Source organism: Carettochelys insculpta, chromosome 1 (assembly GCF_033958435.1).
Source record: "Carettochelys insculpta isolate YL-2023 chromosome 1, ASM3395843v1, whole genome shotgun sequence".
In the NCBI taxonomy this organism is placed as follows: domain Eukaryota; kingdom Metazoa; phylum Chordata; order Testudines; family Carettochelyidae; genus Carettochelys; species Carettochelys insculpta.
This window is the reverse complement of record NC_134137.1, coordinates 316757970-316774631: the sequence shown is the minus strand read 5'-3', so window position 1 is coordinate 316774631 and position 16662 is coordinate 316757970.

Sequence of the window (16662 nt, the reverse complement as noted above, 5' to 3'; positions counted from 1 at the left end):
TCCTGAGAACCGCACACAGGGAGTGCCATCTGCCCACTCCGCACACGCACGCCATCGCTTGGTGGGAGAAGCGCATGGTGGCAGCAATTGGCAGCCCTAGTGAGTTGCTGATATTGATTTAGAATTCAGGGAACCTGGGGGGGGCCTGACTCTTGGGGAGGGCATTTAGTTAGAGTTGGGGGGGGGCAGGGGTTGCCTGGCTGTGTGGGAGGACATTTAGGTAGAGCAGAGGGGAAGGGGAAGGCTAGGAGTGCCTGGCTCTATAAAGTTTTGTATAATATAACTTGAAATTCTTGCCAGATTAAATTATTTAAAATTTTGTGAATGTGTGTAAAATATGTTTTAAGGTTTAGCACTGAGATAGTAGTTGTACAATTAAATTATTTTAAAGGAAAGGACATTTCGTGAGAACAATATCTTAACTGTCTAAGCAGTACAGTAAAAATCAGGATGATCTCATAGAAAGAATCCTATTTAGTTGTTTCTGAAGACCATTTTCCAAGACCCTGAAAGACTATCTGAGAGCTCATCAACAAGAAAGATGAGGCTTCATGTTAAGGATTCAGGGTGCCATTTATTATTTCATAATGTATCATTTTGTAATTTGTAAAGTGTCACTTTAGAAACAGGCATCACAAATTCTAGTTGCTGGAAGATTTTTTAAAGTGTCAAAACATATTAGCTGGGTAACTCAGGCCCATTAGGATGAGAGATAAATTAAGGTGTTGTATGATGAGTGGTTTTAGCAAGAGAGCCTCCATGGAATACAGGTTGATTATTTTTGTATAAAGATAATACTTCTATTGTGCTATAGCTGCAATACAATCCTTCAAGTAATACCACTCATACTCCCATACCCAATAAATAAGAGTACTGTGGTGCACTAAAATAGGAGCAGTAGTTGCGTGTTTATATACTACTCTCAATTTTAAAATCTTTCCCCCTTAATCCTTTAGGCTATGTCTACACTACAGTGATCTTTTGAAAGAAGTTCTTCCAGAAGATCTCTTCTGAAAAAAACTTCTTTAGAAAGAGCCTATCCACACACAAAAAAGCGGATCAAAAATCAATGTGCTGTTCAATAGAGAGCATCCACACAGGCCCCGCTCTTTTGAAAGAACGGGCCAGGGATTGAAAAATCCGGTGCCATGAGGACTGCTCTTTCGAAAAAAGGGCCCATGGAACATCTATGCATGCTTTTTTTTTGAAAGAAGCTTTAGAAAGGAGGTGCTTTTCCTGATCCGGGAGTGGAAGAAGAAGAGCTGTGTTCTTTCAGTTTCGGGTCAAAAGAGTACATTTTGTGTTCGGATGCTCCATATGTTCTTTTGAAAAAGGGCCTGATTTTCCTGTAGAACTTGCTAAAGTAGACGCAGCCCTACTCCTTAACTTAGGGAGGAAAAAGAATAATGATGTCTACTTCCGAACTACACTCATGTACATTCATTAAGCACTAGCTACTGTGTTAAGTTTACCATCAAATATAAGCTACTGTAGTAATGTTTATAACAACTTCTAAATACTTCAGAAGAATTATAATAAACTCAAGGGCTGCATCTACATTGCCCCTCTCTTTTGAAAGGGGCACGCAAACACGACCGATCAAAAATGCAAATAAGGCACTGATTTGCATATTCAGTGCCTTGTTTGCATAGGGGCAGTCACATGCCACTCCAGAAATGCTGTTTTTGAAATGCAAATCAGCCATGTAGACAGGTTTTCTTCAAAAGGAACCCCACCTTTCGAAAGCACCCTTCTTCCTGAAAAAATTTAGGACAAGATTTATGCTGTCCTAATGCCAAAACCTGTGTTACTTGTAAACTGAGCACTTGGGTGGACATCCAGGAGAGATTTAAGTGTCACCTAGGTGATTAGCCAAGTACCCACAGCCGGTAGCATGAGTTTCTACTGGTGGTGCATAGCCTCATAGGGCTCGGTTTACATAACAAAATTTATTCTGCACATGACAGTAAAAAATTAGAGGGATCCTTGGCCAAAATAGTCTGAAGATGAAAAAAAAAAAGTGATGGGATGAATAAGATTATCTTTAAGTGCTCCCTTGAAGATTTTCAGAGGTTGATAAAGACTCAGCTGGTAAGAGGAACTTGGTCAGCCTTAAAGAAAAAGCAACAGACATCACAAATCAGACTTGCCCTGCTGAAGGTGAACATCTGTAACCATCAAGACAGAAAAATGCCTGTTATAATTACAGCATGGAAGGTTTCATAACGGCTAAAGTACCATTCAAAGGTAACAGCAAGTACCACAACGCTAAAGGGAACAGATATCAAAACATAAATTTGGAGGTCTAGTTAGAAAAATCTACCTAGCTGAGAGTTTCCAACTCTAACTGAAGCTATGCTGGGAGATTTGTTTTCCCAGCATGATATAATGTCATTTTCTTAAAATATCATATTCAAATCTGCTGGATGTTTTTCACTAGTCCCTGGGAGATAGACACTGATTCTGGAGGATTCCAGGCCAATCCTGGAGGGTTGGCAACCCCAGCAGTTAGCTACCTTTTGCAGTGAAGTTACATACCTGTGACCAAAGGATCATGCCAGTACTAATTATCGGCAGGAGGTGCTCTTCCAAATAAGTGCATGGGGGGCGTGGGGGGTAGGGGGAAGCATTAAAGTCTTTGGGTATGTCTAAACTGTGCAGCCTTCAGCAACAAGGCTGGGTCAACATTGCCCTGTCACTACAAGTCAGCATGTGGGAATGCTGTTTGTTGGCACTTTTGCTGACAAAATACTTCCACCTCCTCATGAGTGGGTTTTTCTGTGTCGGCAAAAGAGCACTCTTGACGACACAGCAACGTTCCCCCATGCACTTACCACAGCACAGCTTTGTTGTTCATGGCAGCGGTGATGTGTGGGAAATGCATGACCCCTTCACCAGTCTCCTCTGATTCACAGGGTGGTGGGGAAGGGTTAAGCACCTATGAACAACAAAATTTTGTCACCCAAGTGCAAGTGGAGACATATCCTTAGCTTCTGCAGAGTTGGGAAATCTCATCCTAAATTACTACTGCAGCGCGAAACCCTTTCCACTTCATAAAATGGTTGGCAAGAAATGCTGAGGGGGACCACTGAGTTTTCTTGCCTTGATGGCCCTCTTTCTCTACAGGGGGTAATCTGAACTCAAGTGCTGGAGTGGAAAAGAAACCCTGTATTTATTCACAGCCCTGGGGATTGTCTGTTAGTTTAGATCTCTGTCCTTTTCTCTAGGAATTTCAGTCCAGTAAGGTTGAAGGCCAGCTCGGTTACACAGGTTGGCGATTTGGCAAGAGTCAAAGCCCTCTCAATAATTACATGCAAGGTACAACCCACTTCTGAAATGAGGAGTGAACAATTTCAAAAAGTAAACTAGAATTTCATCCATAAGCTAACCATGATCTCTGATTGAACATTGCTGTGCTCAGCCAACATGCATGCAGAGACAACAAAGCCCTGTAACATAAATAGGGTGGGCAGAGAAATGTAAGTACCAGTCTTGTTTAAAAATAAGTTCTCTCCTGCCTCCCCACCATTAAACACTTTTTGTTGAAACTATTGTGCAAATAAAGCTACACTGTCTTAAAATCCATTTTCCATGTTTCCTTTATCAGCTCTGAAAGAAATCAGACCTAATTCTGAAAAATGACTAGGGCAACATTTGCTAGTTATTTAGTCAGATAGTTGTTCAGTTGAACGGTGGTTATTAAAGTAATAAAATTCCAAGCAGGAGAACAGAGGATGGAGTACTGATAAAGCATATTATAGATGAAATAGTATAAGGAAAAGAGATTCATCCTATAAAATATAATTTTGTCTAAAAAATGTAAGCAATATCACCACTGCCACTGTTCTGCACAAATTTCTACTGAAAAACCTCTTTTGCAAGATTATAATGGGATTAAACTGGCTTCAAGCAGAAACTTATATCTCAAGCAAAAATGAAATAATCATTTGTCCCCTTTCCCAAAAGAAATTGAGGAAATAAATAGTTTAGGCCATTTATTTTGCTTTCAATGTGTATAAAATATTTTAAAGGGGACTGCTGGGCCTGGGTGAGAAAAACACCCTCATCTTGAGAGGTCATAGGCCAGTACTGTGCATTAATGGACAGATCTAAAGCCCACATTATCAGTGGGGAGACTCAAATTCACTTCCCAGGGCTTTGAACTGTGTGTTTTCAGCCTCTTCCATTTCATGCCAAGAGAAATCTCCTTAGATATACCTACATTACAACAGCTCAGGAAGCTTATCTTGTACAGACCATAGGCCTGACAGCTACTTTGCAACTTTGCAGGATTTTGCTATGTATTTCAGATACAAGGGAAAACTGAACCTTTGTGCCTCTAGTCATCTACCCAGATTGTGAACTCTAGCAATTAAGCTAAGCAATTTATTTGCGTATGAATGTCATTTCTGCTTGCACCTTATTTGGTTCACTGACTTGGGAATGCCATATGTTGTGGATGAATTTTATTAGGTGGGGTTTTGGTCCCTATGTTTTAACTGAGCTAGTCACACACTGCAAAAACAGCATTCAGTAGCATATATTCATATTTTGAAAAGCAAATAACATAACTAATATGGGCTACGTCTACACTAGCCCCAAACTTCGAAATGGCCATGCAAATGGCCATTTCGAAGTTTACTAATGAAGCACTGAAATGCATATTCAGCGCTTCATTAGCATGCAGGTGGCTGTGGCGCATCGAAATTGACGCGGCTCGCCACCGCACGGCTCGTCCTGATGGGCCTCCTTTTCGAAAGGACCCCGCCTACTTCGAAGTCCCCTTATTCCCATCTGCTCAAGGGAATAAGGGGACTTCGTAGTAGGCGGGGTCCTTTCAAAAAGGAGCCCCGTCAGGACGAGCCGCGCGGCCGCGAGCCACATCAATTTCGAAGCGCCACGGCCGCCCGCATGCTAATGAAGCACTGAACATGCATTTCAGTGCTTCATTAGTAAACTTCAAAATGGCCATTTGCGTGGCCATTTTGAAGTTTGGGGCTAGTGTAGACACGGCCATGGAAATATTATTGTAAACAGCAGACAACATAAGAGGAGGGACAGCTCAGTGGATTCAGCACTGGCCTGCTAAACCCAGGGTTCTGAGCTCAGTCATTGAGGAGGCCATTTCGGGATTGGGGCAAATAGATGCCAGGGATGGCACTTAGCCCTACCAAGAGTCCAGGGGACTGGACAAGATGGCCTCTTGAGGTCTCTTCCACCTCAAGGAGATGTGTATCTCCAATTATCTATCTTTCAAAGGGAAAATTCTGCATACCTCACAGAAGCAAATAGCATTAGTTAAAGAGAACTGGATGTGAGATATAAGTTAAACACTCAGAAAAGTCAAATTACATCCCACATCATCCATCTTCTGAGTCCATGAAAAATGAAATGGAAGATGTTCCACAGCTCCTGGATTTGAACAGGAGAGATCCTTAAAGAATATATGAAAAGAGCATATCCAGTGGGTTTTTCTTTTTTTTCTTTTTTTGTGCCAGTATATGCCAGTACCAAGTACTGACAACTTGGCAGCCCCAGCCATGGGACTGGCTGAGGGAATGGTGGGGGCGGGGGCAGGGAGCCAACTGAGTACTAGCTCCTCTTTTTTTTACAAAGGCACTGGGCATATCACTTAATTTGTGACATTTCAAATACATGAGGAAGATGAAGATTATAGTGGAGAATTTTTGTTAGTGCTGGCATAGTGCAATAATTGTGTAAATCTTCATTTTATTGTTTTACTGGTATGCTAAATTTCACTGCCTGACAGTTGCTCCTAATGGGCACTTGTGGGATTACCTCATCTCCATGCCAGTGAACAGAATTTCAAAGGTGCCATGCACCCACAACTGTAAGTGAGGCCAAGAGTTGAGGAGGTGTTTAGCATGTTTATTAGACTATTCAGCCATTCGTTGCTATTAGACAGACTATAGGATTTATAGTAATGTGAGGCACTGCAAACTCTTAAGAAAGAATTAAAATGATCCATCTCCAACTCAAGGGTTGGTTCCTGATTAGTCAGATTTGCTTGGCTAAAAAATAGAAGCATCCATCCATCTAGAACAGTGTTGGGCAACCTAGGCTCATGAATGAACTGCATGAGTTACGACCTCCTTGATTCAGTGGGCCTCAAGGTTGTTGTAACCAAGATGGTCTCCTAGGATAGGTAGTTTTGCTAACTATACTTGCAGGGTGTGCCAAAAGAACCATCACAGTGCAGGGGGAGTGCATGGCTCTCACGGTCAATGTTGTGTGCTGTCAACATGCACATCACTTCACATGTCCTTGCTTTACATGCTCATGACTTTACTAATACTAACAGGAAAAATACTAGGTGGATGGAAAACAGCAGAATCTGACAATGCAAACAAAATGTATTGTAGGCCACACACAGAACCCCGGTGGGATACTACTGATTTAGAAACTTGCAGAGCTTAAGATGAAACATCTTAGAGGGTGGTCTAATTTGAACACTAAAGTATACTAAAATGCTATATCAACTGACTTAAAAATACATGGACAGGGCAGACTGATATAGATTCAGATTAATGATTAACCACCTCTGTTAGGCTCCCAGGGGTACCTGAATTTTCACAAACAATTTAAATGTTCACATTCACTATTTTTGTTTCTTTCATTTTGTAAGTGTATTAGGAATATACCCGCAGATATGGCTGGTTGGCCACTCTAGACTTAGTCTGACCTCACTTCCTTGGCATTCTGTTTTAGTGAGTCAATAAAACAAACACCCATTATTTACTCAGTACTATCAGGGTGCACGATGCTACAAGAGACAGAGGCCGTGTCTACATGTGCCCCAAACTTCGAAATGGCCATGCAAATGGCCATTTCGAAGTTTACTAATGAAGCGCTGAAATGCATATTCAGCGCCTCATTAGCATGCGGGCGGCAGCAGCGCTTCGAAATTGACGCGCCTTGCCGCCGCGCGGCGCGTACAGACGGGGCTCCTTTTCGAAAGGGCCCCGCCTATTTCGAAGTCCCCTTATTCCCATGAGCTCATGGGAATAAGGGGACTTCGAAGTAGGTGGCTTCCTTTCGAAAAGGATCCCCGTCTGTACGCGCCGCGCGGCGGCAAGGCGCGTCAATTTCGAAGCGCTGCTGCCGCCCGCATGCTAATGAGGCGCTGAATATGCATTTCAGCGCTTCATTAGTAAACTTCGAAATGGCCATTTGCATGGCCATTTCGAAGTTTGGGGCACGTGTAGACGTAGCCAGAGGAAGCATTCCAAAGTAGACCAACAACCCTTCATACAGCATATACAAGAAAAACTCCCAAAGCAGTTCCAAATGTTGCACAAGTTACTAACAAATGAACTCCCTCTAGCTTTTGTATACAGAATTATTTCGTTTACAGCTGATGAACAGTCACTAGACTCTCTCTACACTCATAATTTCAGGCCAAATCTAGACTCTAGCTCAAGAACTGGAAGAGGATCAGGGAAAGATCTGTCCTTCTTCAGAGGCATATAAGAGCCAAGGAGACAATCCACTGAAACTATTCCAGCCCAATGCCTGTAGCGTTGAGAGGTAAAGAAGAGGAAAAGATTCTTGCAACACTTGACACTCCTTCATCCCTTCATCTACCATACGGGGGCTTGTATGCAGCCAGCTGTGCAACCCCTACACTATTCTCCTGCATTCCCCTAAAACAGTCGAACTGTCCTGCTTGTACTGTGCAGGTACTAAAGATAGCAATGTAAGCGGAGATAGATTTAGCCTTATGGATTCAAATCAATGTACAATAATGACTTCTTTGGAGCAACTTTTATAGTATCACATCAAGGCTCTGAAGTCAAAAAGTGTATCTAAACAGGACTTGACATAAGTGATATGCCTTAATGAAATGTTAGCACTTTCACATTTTAACCAGCATCTTCTTCCAATGGATTCACAGCCATTTCAGTTGCTGCTAACAAGCAGTGATTACAAATCTACTAAGTCAATATTATGGGTCATATACAGCCCTCACTTGGAGGAAGAAATTCTATTGATGTACATGGAAATTGCATGCATGGATTACCATTACAAACTAAAGTCAGACCTGATGTAAGCAATTATGAGAAATATTGACTTTTTTGCCTGCTCTAAACCACATTTTCCTTTCCTGGGGTGTGATTTACATTGTTAGACTGGATTTATTTGTTGTTTTAACCCTTCTCCCCATGGTTGACTGCTTCTAGAACAGAAGTTCTCAAAATTAATTGCACCATGGCCCACTTCTGACAGCAAAAATTACTACATGACCTCAGAAGGGAAGCAACCAAAAGCCAAGCCCTGCTACCCTCAGTAGGAGGCATGGGGGAGGGCAACAAAGCCAAAACCCAACAGCTTCAGACCCTGTAAGGGAACTCTAACCTGAGCCCCACCACCTAGGGCTGAAGCATTTAGACTTTGGCTTAGGCCCAGTGTGGTGGAGCTTGGGCTTTAGCTCTGCCCCAGATCCCCATCAAGTCTAACACCAGCCTGAGCAACCCCATTACACCAGGGCTGCAACTCACATTGGGGTCCCAACACATACTTTGAGAACTGCTCTTCTAGACTTATTAGCTTAGGGTTACTCAGATCACCTCTTACGAGGTCTCCTTTGCTGGATCCAAGATCTTCGTCAGAACAACCCTGTTTAAAGAGTTCTCTTGAGTGACTCAGAGCCTTCCCCATTTGGTGTCCTGCCATGAGCCATTAGACATATTTGCTGCTACCAGTTGCAGATTGGCTACATGACCTGTAAACTATCACATCACCATACCATCCCTTCCAGAAATTTATCCAGTTCAGTCTTGAAGCCAGTTACATTTTTGCCCACGCTGCTCCATTTGGCAGGTTGTTCCAGAACTTCACTTCCCTGATGATGAGAAACCTTTGCCTAATTTCAAGACTAAACTGGTTGATGGCCAGTTTATATACATTTCTTTGTGTGTCTACAGAGGTAATTAAGTAACTCCCCTCCTCCATGGTATTTATCCCTCCCTCCCTGGTATTTGTCCCTCTTATGTATTTCATAGGATCATAGAACACTAGAACTGGAAGGGACTTTGAGAGGTCATTAAGTCCTGTCCCCTACCCACACAGCAGGACCAAACACTATCTAGAGCATCCCTAATAGGTGTCTCTCTAACTTGCTCTTAAAATATCTCCAGTGATAGAGATTCCAGGACCTCCCTAGGCAATTTATTCCAGTGGTTAACCACCCTGACAGCTATGAAGTTTTTCCTAATGTCCAACCTAAACCTCACTTGCTGCAGTTTAAGCCCATGGCTTCTTGTCCTGTCTTCAGAGGCCAAGGAGAACAATTTTTCTCCCTCCTCCTTGTATCATCTGCAAACTTAACTTGACAACAGGTTTAAAACAAATAAAAGGAAGTACTTCTTCACATAACACACAGTCAATCTGTGGAACTCATTGCTGTGAAGGCCAAAATGACATCATAGTGTAAAAATTAATTATGTAAGTTCATGGAGTATACATAAGTGCATTGATGGATATTAGCAAGATGGCCAGAGATGCAACGCCATGCTCTGGGCATCCGTAAACCTTGGACTGCGAAACGCTGTGGCTGGATGACATGGAATGGCTCACTTGCAGGTAGGACTGTGCTGTTCTATATATTCCCTTGGAAGCATCTAGCATTAGTCACTATTGGAAGAGAAGACACTGGTGTAGACAGACCATTGGCCTGACCCGGTATGGCCCTTCTTGTTTTCCAATGTCTTATCTCTCTAACTGGCAATAAGCTAATCTGGTTGTGATAAAAGGAACCATAAACTGGGGAGAATTCCGTATCTGAAAAAAGGTCATAACTTTCTTTACAAGTGCAGAAGTAAAGACAAATCTTAACAGAAGCCCCAAGTTGCAAGCATGAGTGAAAAAGAGCAAAGAACACCTTTAAAGCAGAAGACATTACTTTCATTTTCTCTTCTTGTTGTTGCTCCCAAACTCTTCTGAGAGCTTGTCTCCACTACACAGTAGATTGACACTGCAGCAATCAATCCACCAGTGGTCAATTTATCACGTCTGCTTAGATCTGATAAATTGCTCTCCCGTCAAGTCTAGTACACCACCAGATGAAAAAAGTAGCTGGAATTGATGGGAGAGCAGCCCCTGCTGAACACATCACATGGAAGACACCACTGTGAATAAGTTGACTTCAGCTACACTATTTGCATAGCTGAAGTTGTACAGGATACATTGATGAGATGTGGGTAGGTTAGTGTAGATAAGGCCCAAGTCCTATATGCTTGCGCCTCATATTCTCTTCACTCAAATAGTTCCTCCTAAAAACTGTGTCTTACATCTGAACAACATGCTTAATAAGTACAAATTATTAGATTAAGAGGGAAAAAAATTCCAAAAGTGATTCTTCCCTTTGGATTTCCCTAGAGCTGCTTCTTTTCCCTGTGCCTGGCTTCTAAGTCCTCAGCTCTTTAACAACGCTGTGATTTGACTTAAGTCTTGTACCGTGAAAAGTACATTTGCCTTCTTTGATAAATACATGACATTTATATCCCTTATTTAGGTCATAAATATGTAATGAACATGCTAGAACAGGAAGTTTTGTCTCTTTACAGTTAGTTTTTATGTATAAAATAATACAAATTACTACAAAGCACAAAACTACCAAAATCATGAAAACTTAATGTGAAGGTTGAAAACCTCTGCTGACTCTGGTTGTAACTCATTCCAGAGTAAATTTTCTGTGGGGCAACAGCATACTTGAAAGCCATATTTTACCACAGACTTTTTCACACTTTGCTTTCATTTGTTTGCTTAGACAGGTGCAAATTAATCCTTTACTGTCAGACTTTTTTGTAGGCTGTAACCTATTTCACAATATTTAAACTACTGCTGCCCCCCTGTGTCTATGAACTAAAATTGGCTCCTTTGTCTTTAGGTAGTGTTTAAATTCTTTCATAGTAGGTCTTTGACATAGAACCTTTCTTCAATATTCTTTCCAAGCACCTTTCCCATAAAGAGAAGGAGAATATAAGAGATTTCAAATACTACTTATTTGAACGCCTTCAAATTCTAAATATGTAATTTGGAAATTCTGACTGTATCAACTGTTGGACATTAATCCCTTCTTGTCCATTCTGAGTTGAACATCATACTAGTAACACCTAGCTCTTATATAGCATTTTTCGTCACTAAATCTCAAAGCAGTTTCCAGGATTGGATTAACTCTCCTGTGAGTCCCCAACTATTATATTCTGTGGGGCTCCCTAGGCTCTGGAGTGGGGCCAGAAATCCGGGGGGCTCAGACTGCTGGAGGGGGCTATGTGTTGAGGCGGGAAGTCGGGTAAAGGAGCAAGTGAGGGCTCTGACTGGGGGTGTGTGCTCTCAGGCAGGACTAGGGAATGAGATGTTTGGGATGCAGGAGGAGACTCGAGGCTGGGGCCATGGGTTTGTAGTGCAGGAATGGGCTCAGGACATGAGGTGGGAGCCCAGGCTCTGGCAAAGGGTTAGGATGTGTTAGGAGATTTGGGGCTGGGGCAGGGCGTTGGGATGCTGGTGTGAGCTCTAGGTGGGAGTTAGAATGGAGAAGCCAGCTCATGGGGTGGGATTGTGGTGTCTCAGCAAGAGTTAGCTTATGGGAGGGGGCTCAGGAGAGGGAGTGGGGAGTGCAAGGTCTGTGTGGGAGTTAGGGTGCAGAAGGGGGCTTGTCAAGGCTGATCCCCACTCTGACACTCAGTGCAGAAGATGGGGGGCCCACAAGAAACCTTAAAAATACCTTGCCCCTAGGCTTGTGCTTAAAAGCTTCCCCAGATCACAGATTTCCTGACCCTGGGAGACAGCTGCCACCACGCAAGTAAGAAAACCCCTCTTTAAAACGCAGGCAGACACACTTGGGATGCCTCCCTGTGGGCTACTGCCAAGCTTTTAACCCTCCTTTAGGAGACAGCTTGACAACAAAGAGAAAGAAATTAAGCTGCAATCTGATAGTTGACCTTTCAGTTTTAGGCATGAATATACACAGACCTTTCTCTAGGGCTGTGTCTACACTTGCATTCCTCTTTTGAAAGAAGAATGTGAATGAGGGAAATTGAAAATGCAGATGAAGTACTGATTTACATATCTTGTACTTCATTTGCATAATCTCTTTTCGGAAGAGATTCTTTCGAAAGAAAAAAAAAGCAGGGTACACAGGGCTCTTTCAAAAATAAACCCCATCTTCGAAAGAGCCCTATCCACACTGCTTTTTTTTCTTTCCAAAGGAGATTATGCAAATGAAGTACACAATATGTAAATCAGTGCCTCGTTTGCATTTTCATTTTCCCTCATTTACAGTCCTCTTTGAAAAGAGGAATGCAAGTGTAGTCACAGCCTAGGGCACAAGAATCAAATCATTGCCTTTTTTATTTTTAAAATAAAAATTATTAACAAAACAAAACATTTACATGATAAAGCATACTTGCTTGCTAGGTGCTACAGAGCAACTGAAAAAAAGCAGATTAAAGCACAGAGAATTACTTACCAGGGGTCCATTTTAAAAGTTACAGTGCATGGGTGGGTATATCAGCCAACCTAAAAAGTCCCACACCAAACCCAAAAGAAAAAATAACCTGATTGCATGTGACTAAATATTTCCTTTTTTCTTACATAGCTGTATGCCCAGATGTCTTTGTGGCCTGGATATTTACTGAATTCCTTAAGCCTGCTCAGGTTTAAACATCTCTGTGTCTCTCTTCTCTGGCCACACAAAAGAAAGACTCCTCAGCAAGAAACTGCTTCAATTCAAAAAATCCCCTTCTCTCTTCTCATTGCTCAACTGGCTGCTTGCTGACAGAAAACCCACTCTTTCTGGGTTTAATCCTTTCCAGGCATTCATTAACAACAAGGCTCAAGAAAACCTTTTGAAAAGCTAGACACATACAGATACATGGGTCTGGATTTAATGCACCCAAGGGTACTGATGGAACTGACAGATGTCATTGCAGAGCCTTTGGCCATTATCTTTGAAAACTCATGGAGATCGGGGGAGGTCCCAGATGATTGGAAAAAGGCAAATGTAGTGCCCATCTTTAAAAAAAAGAAAAGAAGGACAATCCAGGGAACTATAGACCAGTAAGCCTGACCTCAGTCCTTGGAAAAATCATGGAGAGGATCCTCAAGGAATCCATTTTGAAGAACTTGAAAGAGGCAAAAATGATCAAGAGTAGTCAACAAGGGCAAGTCATGCCTGACCAATTTGATTAGCTTCTATGATGAGGCTCTGTGGACACAGGGAAGTCAATGGATGTAATATATCTTGACTTTAACAAAGCATTTGATACAGTCTCCCACAATATTCTTGTCCATAAGTTAGGGAAGCATGGACTGGATACATGGACTGTAAGATAGAATGCTGGCTAAACGGTTGGGCCCAATCGGTAGTGATCAGTGGCTCAATGTCAGGCTGTCAGTCAGTTTCCAGTGGGGTGCCCCAAGGATCGGTTCTAGGGCCAGTATTGTTCAACATCTTTATTAATGACCTGGATGAGGGGGTGGATTGCACCCTCAGCAAAACTGCGTATGACACTAAAGCTGCGTCTACACGTGCACGCTACTTCGAAGTAGTGGCAGTAACTTCGAAATAGCGCCCGTCACGTCTACACGTGTTGGGCGCTATTTCGAAGTTGAAATCGACGTTAGGCGGCGAGACGTCGAAGTCGCTAACCCCATGAGGGGATGGGAATAGCGCCCTACTTCGACGTTCAACATCGAAGTAGGGACGTGTAGACGATCCGCGTCCCGCAACATCGAAATAGCGGGGTCCTCCATGGCGGCCATCAGCTGGGGGGTTGAGAGATACTCTCTCTCCAGCCCTTGCGGGGCTCTGTGGTCACCGTGGGCAGCAGCCCTTAGCCCAGGGCTTCTGGCTGCTGCTGCTGCAGCTGGGGGTCCGTGCTGCATATACAGGGTCTGCAACTAGTTGTTGGCTCTGTGTATCTTGCACTGTTTAATGAAAGTGTGTCTGGGAGGGGCCCTTTAAGGGAGCGACTTGCTGTTGAGTCCGCCCCGTGACCCTGTCTGCAGCTGTGCCTGGCTCCCTTATTTCGATGTGTGCTACTTTGCCGTGTAGACGTTCCCTCGCTGTGCCTATTTCGATGTTGGGCTGAGCAACGTCGAAGTTGAACATCGACGTTGCCAGCCCTGGAGGACGTGTAGACGTTATTCATCGAAATAGCCTATTTCGATGTCGCAACATCGAAATAAGCTATTTCGAAGTTGGGTGCACGTGTAGACGTAGCCTAAGTGAAGGGAACAAGTAGATACATAGGACGGTAGGTATAGGGTCGAGAGTGACCTAGACAAATTGGAGGACTGAGTCAAAAGTAATCTGACAAGGTTCAATAAGAACAAGTGCAGAGTCCTGCACTTGCGACGAAAGAATCCCAAGCATTATTACAGGCTGAGGACCAACTGGCTAAGTAGCAGTGCCACAGAAAAGGACTTGGGGATTGCAGTGGATGAGAGACTGGATATGAGTCAACAGTGTGCCCTTGTAGCCAAGAAGGCTAACGGCATACTGGGGTGCATTAGGAGGTGCATTTCCAGCAGATCTAGAGAAGTTGTTGTTCCCCTCTATTTGACTCTGGTGAGTCCTCATCTGGAGCATTGCATCCAGTTCTGGGCTCCCCAGTATAGAAAGGATGTGGATGAAGTGAGCAGGTTCAGCAGAGGGCAACAAAACTTATTAGGGGGCTGGAGCACATGACCTATGAGGAGAGGCTGAGGGACTTGGGCTTATTTAGTTTGGCAGAAGAGAAGAATGAAGGGCGATTTGATAGCAGCCTTCAACTTCCTGAAAGGGGGCTCTACAAAGGATGGAAAGATGCTATTCTCAGTAGTGATGGATAGCAGAACAAGGAGCAATGATCTGAAGTTACAGAAGAAGAGGTGTAGATTGGATATTGGGAAAAACTATTTCACCTAGAGAGGTGATAGAATCTCCAGCCTAGAGGTTTTTAAGTCCTGGCTTGACAAAGTCCTGGCTGGGATGATTTGGTTGGGGTTGATCCTGCTTTGGGCAGGGGGCTGAACTAGATGACGTCCTAAGGTCCTTTCGAGCCCTAGGATTCTGTGATTCTATGATTCAAGGCAGGAGGTGAAGTGCAGAGTCTGCATGGGCGTTAGGATACAGGAGGGAGCTTAGAGGTGGGACAGGCCATTAGGAGGTGGGATGCTCACCTGAAGCAGCTCCCCTTTAGCGGTGCAGACTCCAGGGAGGGCTGGTGGCAGATGGCTCTGCACACTGCCCTGCACTTGGCTGAATGCACTGGCCCTCACAGTTCCCATTGGCTGTGATTCCTGACCAATGGGAGCTTAAAAAGTGGAGCCTGCAGATGAGGGAAGCTTACAGAGGGAGGAGGAGGAACTGCACCATTCAGAACTGTGTTCCCCCCGCCCTCCCTTCTCCCCCCTCCTCAACACCTAGCAGGGTCAGAGCACAGAGGATAGAGATTTTAGTGGCTGCAGTCCAGGACTCCATGCTTAGGAGGCCCCACAAAAAGATCTGCACTTTTGGCAGCCTAGAGATCTTTGTGCAAGGTCCCCCTTAGACTCTGGCTCTGGGCTGAATCCCTAAAGCCCCCTTCGTAATCTGACCCTGGCAGTTTGTCATAGGGTATTCAACACACACTAGCTTGGATAGGGTTAATGTAACAAAGGAGGCATTAATGTGGCTCGAGGAGGATTAAATAACTCAATAAGCCGTACTGAGGGAGGGTTAGGCTTGATAGCAAGTTCTGATACAGGATGAAACCCAGCTGCGCTGAAGCAGACAGTCTGAAATGAGGCCAGCCAGCAAGGTCACAAGGAGAGAGAGACTGAAGTTACCCTCTGGGTACAAAGAGAAACAAAAGCCCTAGGATTCTGCTCTTGGTAGAAGGGACCCCCGCCCCCCAGCAGTGTTGTGGAGAGAGGCTGAGAAGGCAAGACAGGAACAAGCCCAGGGAGACATCTGCAAGGAAGGAGCCTGTGTAGACCCGGCGCCTCAAACTCACGGCCCGAAGGACACTTACGTCTGGGGAATTTTCACGCTCTGACCCAGGAGACTCAGTGGCCTGCGTGGATGGGGGTGGTGAGTGGGGATGTCTGTACCCGTTGAACAAGCCCCTTCCCGTCCTGCCACCATCCCAGCTTCTCCCCCTTGTTTTCATCCCACTCTCCCCCGCAAGGGACACGGCCTCAGGGATTAATGCAGGGGGTCGCATGGGGTGGCAGCAGCACACTCGGTGCAGCGGGTGCCCACAGGACCCTGCACCGTGCAGCAGGCCCCCACAGTAATCCCCGAGGCCACGTCCCTTGGGGGACAGAGTGCAGTGGGGGCAGGGGTGGTGGCAGGAAGGGGTGGGGCTTGGACTCCAGGTCCCTTGGGCCACCAGGTCTCCAGGGCAGGACTGTGAAAACACTCTGGCCATAGATGGCCTGCGTGCCTTAAGTCTGAGACCCCTGGTGGAGACCTTCACTGCTTAGTACAGTAAACTCTGCTTTATCCAGTATTTGAATCATCCATAGCTCTCAAACCCCAGGCCACGATGCCACTTCCCCTCCTTACTCTGCTGGAGAGCAGAATGGGACGTGCGAGTCGTGCGCCATGCCTCAGGGGCCAGCCAGCTCAGTGCCCATGCTGTGTCCCTCTGTGCTGCTTGTGCATGCAGCCAG